Source organism: Marmota flaviventris, chromosome 3 (assembly GCF_047511675.1).
Source record: "Marmota flaviventris isolate mMarFla1 chromosome 3, mMarFla1.hap1, whole genome shotgun sequence".
NCBI classification, from domain to species: Eukaryota; Metazoa; Chordata; class Mammalia; order Rodentia; family Sciuridae; genus Marmota; species Marmota flaviventris.
Genome location: NC_092500.1, coordinates 138,890,955 through 138,903,692, shown reverse-complemented (window position 1 = coordinate 138,903,692; position 12,738 = coordinate 138,890,955). Strand labels below are relative to the sequence as shown.

Here is a 12,738-nt window from a genome sequence, read left to right as displayed (position 1 = left end):
GTGGGGGCGTGGCTGGTGGAAAGTACCAGCCTTCAGTTCTCTTAAATTATTTTTCATTCTGATTATATTGCGAATAAATGAGTGGTGGGGGTTGGCACTGTTTTTCATCTTAACAGTTGCTCTGCATTCAAAGATGCTCTATGTGATTCATAATGTCCTACCATAACAAGACACAGCTTTTATATATTACTGGGGTAATGCAAAGAAAATGAATTTTCCTTTGGGTACCAGTAATTGTCAAAGGAATGATTGAAGATTCAGAGAATGTGCTTTATAATAACCCTGTTAACATAAAGCATAGACTGAGCAAAGAAAAACCATGGCATGTGTGTGGAAGAGTCAGATGCATTAGCAAGGCATCTTGGGGATGGTTTGGGCTTTTTTGACTAATATACATCCAATTTTGACCCCCTTCAGCTCCTTGGACCTAGAGGAAACAGTTACATAGGAGCATTTGCTGAGTGTGAGCTGACTTTGCCATGTGCTTAGAAATGCTCCAACTAGTTAATAAACTCTCTCTCTCTGCCCTGGTACTAAGGCTAATGTGCTCAGGCTGTTAGAAATAATTTGAATATCAAAAATGAAATTGAGATTACCAACCATTTCCTGATAGTTACAGCATATAGAATGTCAAACATCCTCTTTTTAAACTAAAGTAAAAATGAAGAAGCATGGTTAATTCATTTGTGCTGATTAAAACACACCGCCAAGTGCAACTTGGGTTTGCAGCCACTCCATGCGGCTGAGTCACCAGACACTCTCCCTGGGGGAAGGGGGGAACATGTGTATCTGCCTTGCTAATCCCTCCAGGTGTCTTCCTAGCCCATGTGCACACTCCCACTGTGAAGGAAAGCTAGCTACAAAACCTAGAAGTTTTCTGCTTTCAGAAAATTCTAGTGTATTGTGTACACCTCAGGTATTTCTCTCTCTGCTTAAAAAAATAGTGCAAAAACATCTGATAGTCAAAATGATAGTTCAAGCAAGTTTTCATGCCAGGGAACAGTGGAGCTTCACCTTTAGCTGACTTGTAGAATGTGAACATAGTTTTTGGGAAATATTCCAGATTTTCCCATTAGTTCTCCACTCATCCAGTCGTCATCTACAGATTCCAGCTCTGTTATTATATCCCCAGCCTTGAAGGAGAGCTCGTCTTCATTCTCCCCCTGGAAATCATACAAGGCTTTGGCCTTTCTCCCCTTCAGTGATATGGCAGACATACTTTTTGCCTCAGCTGGACAGTGCTGCACAAAAACTGCTGGGAAGATCCCCTCTCTGTCGTGCAGTCTGCCCCGATACCAGTCGGAGTCCAGACGCTCGAGGATCAGGATCCGGTCCCCCCTCTTGAAGGATAAGTCCTCACTGGTTTCTGCTGTAAAACTGTGGAGAGCTTTGCACCATTCTCCAGAAAGGCTGTTGTCCTGAGAATGTGAGCCAGAATCTTCTTTTTTGGTCTTTGGTGGTATCTTTGTTCTTAAAACATTTGCACCAGAGGTGGAATAATCCTCAACAAGTTCCACGAAGTTAAGGGGGAATATCCCAGTTCTGTCTTGAAGCTCTCCTCTTGCCCATTCCTCATTCATGTACTCTTTAAGAATAATCATTTCTCCCTCTGAGAAACTTAACTCATCCTTCTGGTCTCCAATATATTCAAACCGAGCAACACATCTTGTATTTTTAACATAATGAGATGAAACAGATTCTCTTTTCCCATTTTCTCCTTCTGGAATATCAATGATTACTTTGACATAGTTGGCAGGAAATACACCAGTCTGGCTTCTGCATTTACCTCTGTACCAATCTGTGTCTATTTTTTCAAGAAGATAAATAATTTCTCCAGATGTGAGATTCAAATCGTCATCTTGCTCTGCTGCAAAATCATGAAGAACAACAGCGTGAGGAGCACTACTGTCCACAGGTTTCTGAGCAGGGCTTGGATCCTTATGAGAGAGTTCTCCAGAGTTTTGTGGGACAATGTCTTCATTGGCAATTCCATGAGGCACAGACAGCATGTATTTTCTGTACAGAGGATGTCCTGGTTTGGGACGAGGGGGTAGCACCGGATCTTGACTTTTAAAGATATGACTCTTGGCTTTTGAGAGCCCAGATGCCAAGTGACTTTGTTTTTTCTGAAGATCCATGTCAGAAGAGGACCGACTAAAAGGCAGTTTTTTATTTGATGTTCGGGTTGCAGGAAGTTTTGGAGGAGGTGGCCTCTCTGGGGGCTCCTTTGGGAGGAGGCCATCTAGCTGGAGTAGGTTTTCCATTAATGGGTCTTGGTGGCAACCTTGGGGGTCCTCGCACAAAACCTCCGGTCTCACCAGCTTGGTTGGATTCCAAGTTTCTAGATCTGTCAGTATTACTGGGTTTTCCAGGTACTGTGCTGTACGTGTTTCCAATAGGTTTTTCAGCTGGGAGTGGAAGTGGGCTTTGCGGATCCTCATGTAAACCTTTTCCTGGTTTGGCTGGAATTCGAATTACAGTGGGCTTCCTGGCGGCTGCTGGTTGAATTGCTCTTTCTTTTGTTGGTTCAGTTTTTGTGGGGAGCTGAAAGGGATCTAGAAGCAGCTCTGAACTGAGGGATTCTTCAGCCGGGCTCCCAGGGGAGGTGGGCAAAACATCATCATCAAAGCTGATGAGGTCAATGTCCCCCAGGGACTTGCTTTGCAGAGCTGGAACTGGGGGGTTGGCCGCAGGCCCTTCTCCCAGTGACCTGAATGCTTTGGCTTGTGATGCCACTGAGAGCCGGGGAGGAACAGGGGCTGATTTCGTTGGAGCCGAAGGGCAGCTGGGGTTTTCTGAGGAAACCGATTTCTTCGTGGGCAAGGGCCGAGGGGCAGGAGTGGGGACTTTCTTCCCAGCATCAGGGCTGTCGGCCATGGGCCCTCCTCCCGGAATCTCGTGGTTAGCACTTCGGGTAAGGCCAGGAGTTGGTTTCTTTGGAAATTTGGGTTTGGTTACTGGCACACTGCCTGGTTCTGGAGGTGAAGAGAACAGGGTGAGCCCTTCCCTGGAGGTCACCTTGAGTCTGTTTTCAGCCCAAGCGTCCCATTCTCCAGAAGCTCTGTTAGCCGCTGGTTTGGGAGCCATAGAAGGTTTCCCTGAGGAAACAGCAGGCTTTGGGGGCAGTGTGCGGGGGATGATCTCTGGTTTCTTGGGCGGTCCCGGGGTTTCTGCGTTTGTCTGACCCTCAAATGCTTTGATCCTTGAAACAATGCTATTTTGCCTTTGCTCTGAGTTCATCGTGTCCATCCTTGGCAGACTTTCTAAGTCGCTGGTATTGTCCAACAGACACTGGGGCCAGCCTGGGGATGGCTCCTCTTCTGGGACCGCTGGGCTGATTTTCTGGGCAGTTTTAGCTACTGGTCTGAGGTTGCTTTTCCATCTTGGTTTTGGCACTGGACATCTTGGAGCACTGGGGTTTTCTGTACAACTTGCTTCTTCAGAAACATCAAAGACTATTAAAGGAGCCACACTGGTGGGGACATCGCCGGGTGAGGCTGCTGGAGAAGGCTGAAGAGGCTTGAGAGGCTCCGGCAGTGTTTGAGGCAGATTGCTGTTTATATCTTCTGAAAAGTCAGTCTGAGTTGCAGAAGTGATAGTGTGCCTTGGAGTGGCAGCAGCATTATTATTATTTGTAGTGTTAACTTGAACTTGGTTGATTTCTTTTATGACTTGTTCATAAGAAGGCGGGAGCTCAGCAGAAACCAGCTCATTCGGCCTCCATGGGCCGGGGGCAGGAGTTGGAGGAAATCCCAGTCCTGGAGGTGGGGCTCCTTGAAACCAGGAGGCTGGCCTCAGAGGCTCAGCTGCCACAATGGTGATCTCTGGGCGCCTCCTGTCTCGATGAAGTTCACTCTGAATAGAAGTCCGAGAAGATCTCTTGATTACGGCTCTAATGGATGACAAGGGTCCTTGGCTGGCAGAACAGTGCTCTGGTTTATTTCGTTCGTTGCGATCTGCGGCCGGGTGGCCCGAGAGCGCACGGCCCCGGGCACGGCGCGGGCCCCCAACCTCGCGGCGCTCGCGCAGCTCTTACTCCTTGTCCTCCCGCCGCCGGCCCTCAGCCATGGTCGAGACGCGCGCAGCCGGGGACAGCGGGCGAGAAGCGGCCCCGGCGCCCGGTCCGCTGGCACCAGGTGCCCCTGGCCGGCGCCCTCTGGGTAGGAAAGCGGCCCCCAGAGAGGAGGTGGGGGCGGCGGCTGAAGGAACCACCACCTCTGAGAACTCCACCTGCAGCCGGAGGGGAAGCTGCCCGGCGCGGGCCGAGCCGAGTTCCCCGCCTCCTCGCCGCACACCGGCGGCCTCCTCCCTCCCGCTCCCACTCGCGTACAATTCTTAATACACCTTTATACCACCATTTATCATATCTGTTTGTAACAATTAAAAATAAAGAGTAGGGCTGCAGCTCAGAGGTAAAGAACTCCCAGTACCAAAACAAACAGCAAATGTCCCAGGTCATTACTAATCGGGAAAATGAATACCAAACCACAATGAAATGTACACTATTGGAACGGCTAAAGGAATAATGCTTTACAGCAGAGGAAGTTCACCAGGATGTGGAGCAAATGGGGCATTTGTCTGTTGTAGGTGGTGCATATGGCTACACCCCTTTGAGGAAAGGCCTGGCAGCTTCTCATAAATTAAATGCATAACTAACTTGCTCGCTAGAAACTTAAGTTTTAGATATTTACAGAAGAGAAAGAAATCACACACACACACACACACACACACACACACACACACACACAACTTGTTGAAAAGTGTTATAACAACTCCATCCGTAAGAGCAAAATCGGGAAAGGATACAATCCCCACCCACAGGGGAATGAGTGCTGGGGTTGGTCCCATGCAGCACTGAAGGGTAACAAAGGAGGCACCGCCACCCCTCAGCAGAACAGCTGGATTTCCACCATTCACCACTTGGGTGATCTTCCCATGGTGATGAGTGACAGTGGATTGAAAATTTACAAACCTACCAATCCTGTCCTTGGGAATTCTGAATATTCCTTAATTGCTCCTGCTTCCTGTGGCTTCAGGTTTTTGCCTTTTAAAACATTTGTGCAATTAAACACTGAGGATGATCTCTGGCTATAGTCTAGTTTCATGTTTTTCCCAATAACTAACTAATTTTAGCATTCTCATGGAGTGACTTTTACCGTGTGTGTGTGTGTGTGTGAGAGAGAGAGAGAGAGAGAGAGAGAATTCTCACATACTTTTTGTTGTTCTTGTCGGTTCTGTTTTATTCATGGTCTTTTTTGTGTAACTTTAGTTTTTAACTGTGGCACTTTCTTGATAATTTAGCAATAGATGTACCATCTTTAACTTCTTTCAAAACAATACTATACTTTGTTAGTGACATTCTTTCATATATATTTAGTGTAACTTCTACTTACAACTTTTTAGAAGGTGTCAGTTTTTTCTAAAGCTGTTGCTAGAGAAAGATTATACAACATAATAAATTGATCCTAGTTTTTTTAACTCACTGAAGTTATATATACATCACAAATTTTGTCTTATAGTTATTTAATAATACAACAGTTTAATAGAATGTCATTTATTTATATTCTCACTATAACGTGCAGAATGTTTTCTAGTTGGAGTGGAGAATATCAAGATTCTAATTCTCCAATAGCTTTGAGGACAAGAGAAGTTACTTTGATTTTAAGGCTGAAGAAGGGCCTTAGGGTCATCTCATTCAAATCCTGATTTTCTTGATGGGGAAGGAGAGATCCAGACAGGAATTGACAGCTACCAGTTGGGCCTCTCTGCTGGGTGGGTCCAGGGAGAAGAGTGTCATAGCCTCCTCAGAATTCTCTGTACCCACCAGGCTTTTTCCAAGAAATGAAAAGGTTTCCCTGAGCTTCGGTGCCCAGGTTTGCATCTGAAATCCCCTAGAGAAAGGGTGAGGGGAGGGCCTAGCCACCCAACAGGGCAATCAAAATGCAAACAGGCCTGATCTTCCAAAGGAAGGACTTTAAAGGGATTATGTGGCCATTAAGCACATATTGTGCTAACCTGGCCGACCCACAGGGCTCAGTGTCCCTGCAGGGCACACTTACTACCCACTGCATCCAATGAGGACCAGCGCGACTGACCTGGGACTCCTTGGCCATCTAGTACACACTTCAGCATCTTAAAATGCACTTTGGATACATTTCACAAACAATTGCTCAGGATGCAAACTTCTAAATCTCCAAGGCAGTGCCACGGAGGAGATATTCTCCATCAAAGAAAGTGCAAGCATGTGGAGGGGAGGGGCATGGTGCCCTGGGGGAAAATCACGGCATCACAGAGAGGGCTTTGTCACACAGGAAGATCTGCGGCTTCAAAATGCAAGACTTTAATGTGCACCTTACAACGTTCAGATGCACCATACTAAATGGAGAAATGCGGTTCCTTTTGTTGGAGAGTTTCTTCCTACTGTTACAAATCAAACCACTTTTGCTCTTAAAATCACAAATGCTTTCCTACACATAGTTTTATTTATATTTATTTATATTTCATTTTATAACTATCACAATAAGTACATATATACCAACAATAATATAGGCAACTGCTTACTTTGCCTTAAAATCTTCTTATTTTTGCAATCTAACTTGTTCTATACTTTGCACAGCAATTACTGTGATCTTAATTTTAAAGGTGACAGCATATCAGACCTTGTTTGCCTTAGAAGATTTGGCCTATAGTTTACCTCTGATCTGTTTGGAATACAAGAGAAAAATTTAATTTTAAAATTTTAATTTAAAAAATTTCAAAATGTCCATGGAGTCATGAGGCTGGAGTAGAAACACAGATGCATCTGGGTGGCAGTAGTCATGAAGCTGCAGAAGTGGTGCACCTTTAATGGTGACAGAATATTAGGGAAAACTAACTCCAAATTTTGTTTCATGTCCGTTTTACTCTCCAGCCCTCAGGCTGACTCTGAAAAATTGTTGTAATAGGTAGAAAACTAGACAGAAAGAGAAACTGAATTCATAAATCCAGAATTACTCTATGACCCCAAGAAAGACCCAGCTTCACCCTCAGAGATTCTAGATGAATTCAGGATTTGCTCTGCATTATCTTCAGGATGAAAGGTCTGCGAAGATCTGTATACTTTTCATGGTTACCAGATTTTAGATTATGTGTGAAATAAAAAGCACAATGTGAAAAGATTGCTGTCTATATAAAGCCCTGCAATTGTATACATATATGTATACATGTATATATATGATATGCACACAATCCTATGTATGTAACTAGATTATGCACACATTTAAGTATGCATATGGTGTGTGAGTGTGCGTGTGTGAGAATGCCGTCATACTCAGCTGGGTGGAGAGTGTTGGTGGATACATAGGTGAAGGTTTCCAGGACTTTGTTGCTATAGATTCATAGGGTTTCAGGCTAACTTCTTTTATTAGGTGTAATCATGATCCTCAGATCTTTTATGCATAAACCCACAGAAATGAGCTCTTGGCGGCTGTTAACTAAACTGCAGAACTGCTCAGGTCACACAAAGGGGGACACACACATGGCCAGCTGACCCAGGAGTACAGGAGACCTAGAACAAGCCTTTGACTAGGAGAGGAACCTGGGCCTGTGGTCAGGAGCATGGGACTTTCAAGTCAGGGTCTTCAGCAGGTTACCTTGTGACTATGAGCATGTGGTATGTAATGGTGGTGCTCCAGAAATAAACACACAAACATAATGAAACGTACCCATTGTTTTAAAGAAAACTCAAGAAGAATAAGGAGAGGAATGAGTGGAATATAAATTTGTACTTATAATATATTCTTGGATTGAGTGTCTAATATGGACCTAGCACATTAGCTTGACATGGTAAAGTGGAATGCAATGCAAGGTTTCTATAATATGAACCCTTACATTCTGTAGGTTTTATAATATCTACCAGTATGTGCAAATATTTAAGTCCATTTATACAATGGTCACATGGCTCTAAATTAGATTACACTACTTATAATAATATTTAAAAATGGAGCAAATACATTAACACCATGTGAAATAGAGCACAGGTACCAATTCCTGCATATATCTTATATTTTAGATGATAAGGACATCTATCTTTACCTAGTATTCCACAAATGGAAGAAGTGAGGATGAAATTGAATAGCCATTTATAATGTGCATGATTGAAGGTGTCAAAGCCAGAGGCTGAACCTGAGTTTTTTCTCCCACTTACAAGAGTCTCTGTACTATGTAACATTTCCTTTCAGGAGCAAAATATAACACAGCTTGACTTCTTTCATGCACCAATAGCAACTAAATGTCTTGTTGTTGGCTTAAAGGCAAACTAAGATACATTAAAATATGGTTGCTGACATATATGTACACACACACACACACACACACATATTTGCTGAAGGTCTGGGAATAGAATTCAATGGTAGAGTGCTTGCCCAGCTTGTGTGAGGTGCTGGGTTCCATACCTTTCACTGAAAAATCAAAAATTACATATATGTTTATATAAATATAGATAGATATTATATATTTAATATATAATATATTATATATATAAATTTATACATATACATACACACAGGTAGTTATATACTTGTGGTGTCACTGAGGTTCTGATTTCTATAGAACTAAGTTGGTCCTGTGCAAAGTACACTCTTTTCAAATCACAAGTCATCTAGTGCCAACTCATAAGCAATGAGCCCTCTATTATGTACATTATGTCTACTAATCAGCGTAGAATTTCCTTGTCCAAATGGAACTCCGTGTATTCGCTAAGGATATATTAGATAACAAAACTCAAAATTAGGTTTACATGATAATAGAAACTTACTTTTTGTCCAAGTATGACTGCAGCACGAGGTTTGGGATCCTTGCTGCATGTGGTGCTCATTCACATGGTGACTGGTATCCCAAGTTCTTCCCATGGTGGGGCTCTGCCAACCACTAGGTCTCCATCGCCACCTGGTGCTGCTTCTGGTAGCAGAAGAGAGGAGGGGAGTGCTTACTCCCACGGAGAGTCATCTCAAAGAAGCAGACACATACGAATTAGTACCTCTGTGCCAGCAGGAAAGTGATCAAACTCATCTCCTTTGCCCCCTTCCCCTGTGTGGAATTCTCCTGAGTGACAGGATGTTCTCTTAACTTAATATTACTTCTGTCATTCTCAGAGTCCTGTCAGCTATTATATTTCGGGAGGCAGGAAGCTTCACTACAAGCATGACTGTATGGTTTTATTTAATCAGATAATGAAGTGGATGCATTTCAGGACACCACGTATTACAGTGACCCAAATTGCTTATGCTGTTTCATGTTTTTGTAAGATACCATCTAATTTGCCATTATAATTCAAAGTAAATTCATTTTCCCTGGTGGAGTACTGAAAATTACTATAACTTATAATTTCATGGTAATTATAGTGAGAACTCACATAATTAGTGCAGCGATTTCGCTGTTCTATTTATTTTCCCTAATGAATCACATCCCTGGAAGGGGAAACTCCTGACACGAAGGTCTCAAGTTTCAAGTACTATCTGTGGGTTGGCCGACATCTCAATTATCACAGCCTGATATTTCTTTTTATTTCCTTTCTAAAATATTCCTCCCTGGCCAAAATGAGGAAGGGTCTTTGGAACAGGTAGATCAGTTCTAGAAATTTCAGTGTGCCTAGAACACTCGTGCTATCTGGAAGGAAGCTGACCCCTATAGCACTTGAACATACACAGTCTCAGGTGTTCATGCATAATCCAGGTGAGGCAACCCTAATCTGAAAATGTCGATACGAAATGCTCCAAAATCCAAAACTTTGTGAGCACTGACAGGATGGCACAAGAACAAAACCCACACTGACCTCACTCAAAATGTTAATGTAGGGCTGGGGATGTGGCTCAAGTGGTAGTGTGCTCAACTGGCATGCACAGGGCACTGGGTTTCATCCTCGGCACCACATAAAAATAAAATAAAGATGTTGTGTCCACCAAAAACTAAAAAGATAAATATTTAAAAAATTCTCTCTCTCTCTCTCTCAAAAAAAAAAAAAAAAAAAAACCCACACTTGACCTCACTCAAAATGCTGGTGCATTACAAATACTTCATAAAATTGCCTTAGAAATACATATAGACCAGAGGTGAAGCATAAATAGATTTCATGTTTACATTTGGGACCCCTTCCCAAGACAATTCATTTTGTATATGCAAATATTCCAAAACCTGAGAAATCTGAAATTTGCAAGACTTCTGGTCCCATGCATTTAGGCGAAGGGACACTCAACCTGTGGGAACTTATTCAACAAAACACTGCCATTATGAGCTCTGGACAGACCTGCCCCATACCTCGTGGATTGGTGGCCCCCACCCACCTGAGCTCCTTAGTCACAGAATTTGGTGTCAGCTTATATTTGCACTCTTTAAAGCAACTCCCTTCTCTCACTGTGGCTGCAGAACTGTGGATTGAAGGTTATTAGTCCTTCAAATCCTCCTCTTCACTCCAGTTGCTCCTGTCTTGTTCCAGATGCTCATTACTTTGGCTTATTCAGTCTCCTTGAAAACACACAGACCTAGGAGGTGACGGCTCCATTCTCTGAGCCCCGTGTACTCTTGCACATAAGTTTAGAATAACAGCACCTGGAACATGCTGGCAGGAATTCAGAGCCACAGGAAATTTGTGCTCTGCTGGTGCAAACTTGAATAATGACTGGCATTTTGAAGAGAAATTTGGCAATTTTGAGTAGATTTGAAGATGATTACATCCTATAGCCACGATATTCTGGTGTAAGTTATGTTATTAAGAGTAACTCTCAGTGAGCTATGTGAGGAGAAATGCATAAGGAAGTTCATTGCAATGTGGATTTCAATATAAAAAATAAGAAATAATCCAGTGTCTTTCCATGGAGAATGCATAAATAAATTGGTATTTTATACAAGGTAATTGTGAACACATGTAAGGTGTAAGCTATGAATTACTGTGCTGGAAGCTTCGAATGCATGAAACAGAGGAAGAGAAAATGAGCTGCCAGAATGTCAGATAGACCTAAGATAATATCAAGTAAAATTTTGAATGAATATATAGTAAAATATCCAGAATGGTTAGGGGCACTGGCTGTGGCTAGTGCAGCTCTAGGCACTTAGTTCTGGGAAGGTAAAGCAAAGTCCATGGGGGTGTTCGCCTGGGGTGGGGACCTTCTGATGGTCAAGGGTGCTCCCAAATAAAATAACCACTTGAAGTTAGATGCACAGACCTAAGTAATCTTAAGAGGACTAATGAAACGGAAGTGAGAAACAATGAAAGTGTGTGTGACATTTTCAGGTTTGCTTTTCATTCAGTTGGTACCAAAGTGCAAAAATACATAAACAGGACAATAAACTATTGCTCACTGATGAATTTTTAGACCATTTATTATCATAAACAGCTAGTAAAATTCCCAATGATACATTTTAGTCACAAAAAGTAAGTTTTACAACTTTGTCAATTAGTTTTTTTAAAAATGTCCATAACATTTTTTTATAAACTCTTAAGTGTGCATTGAATTAAAAAAATAGTAGTAAGTAATTGGGGTTTATGTTATATGCTAAGTCAAAATACAGAACCATGGATTTCTACTTCTATGAGCAATCAAGTGCTATGGAAATTATTCTCCTACACTAGAAAATGAGACAGATGATAGTAGCTATTTTTATAAATTGGACAATAGGCAAAAAATAATTTCGAGTCTTAAGAGAAAGGGCACAAGGAAGAAATTCCTGTAACAGACCCAGTGTAAGACCAGGAGACTGTACCCAAACCAGAGAACATAGAAGGAAAATCAAAAACCATTTGGCCCTTAATCTCAAGAGCAATTAGGCAGAGATCTCAGCTCACACAGGCTGAGATGGTTAGACTGTGTGAGGTGGGACCCCAGAGATGAGACATTTGCACAGACCGTAAGAAATGTCCCTAGCTGAATTCTGAATCCTGCATGAATGAAGGGGAAATTCAGTGATATCAGATCATAGAAAGAAGGAGATACAAGAACTTCAGATCCCACAGAGAAATGGGTACAGTTGCATTCCTAGAGATAGAACGTAAGGACATCACACAAAGAGTTGAATGGATGCCTCCCAAGACAGTACTGGGCCACTATCTCTACAACAAAAGATGTTCTGATTTTGCACAAATGAAGCTTCAAAACAGGCATTGATTGGGTCAAACTATTTGTGAGCAACCCAGCATAACCACAGAACAAAGTTCAGCCCTGGGAAAGAGTGGAACACAGCTCAGACTTCAGCAATGTAAGATCACCATGTCACCATTGCAAGATAAGAAAAAATGGAAATGTAAGCTTCCCTTCCAGGAGATAAGCCAGAAATAAAAAGAGTCAGAGATGATGACATCAGTAGATATGACAGTCAGGACACTTACTATAAATAAGTTTTAGATAGTCAAGAAGGTAGAAGAAAACTGTCTGGAGAGGAAAAACAATGATAAAGTCAAAAAATTCAAATAGAAATTATAGAGATGAAAATTTAATATTTAAAATAAAAAAAAACCTTGGATGCAATTAACAGCAGATCAGAAACTCAAACTAAAATATGAGTGAATTTGAAGAAATGACAACAGAACCTTTCAAGAATAAAACACTCAACAGGAAAAAAAATTAAAAATGAAGACAGTATAATAGGCCCATGGGAAAATATCAACTAGTATGTGCAATTTGGGTCCTCAAAGGAAAAAAGGAAGAATTAAAATCTAGAAAAATAATATTTTAGAAATGATGGGTGAAATTTTTCCTTAGGTGATAA

At 42.1% G+C, this 12,738-nt stretch overlaps 1 pseudogene; it reads right to left on the bottom strand.

Annotated features, from left to right (window-relative positions):
- Positions 1-642: 642 nt before the first annotated feature.
- LOC114082639 (SH3 domain-containing protein 19 pseudogene) lies at positions 643-4,068 on the bottom strand (annotated as a pseudogene).
- Positions 4,069-12,738: the final 8,670 nt, after the last annotated feature.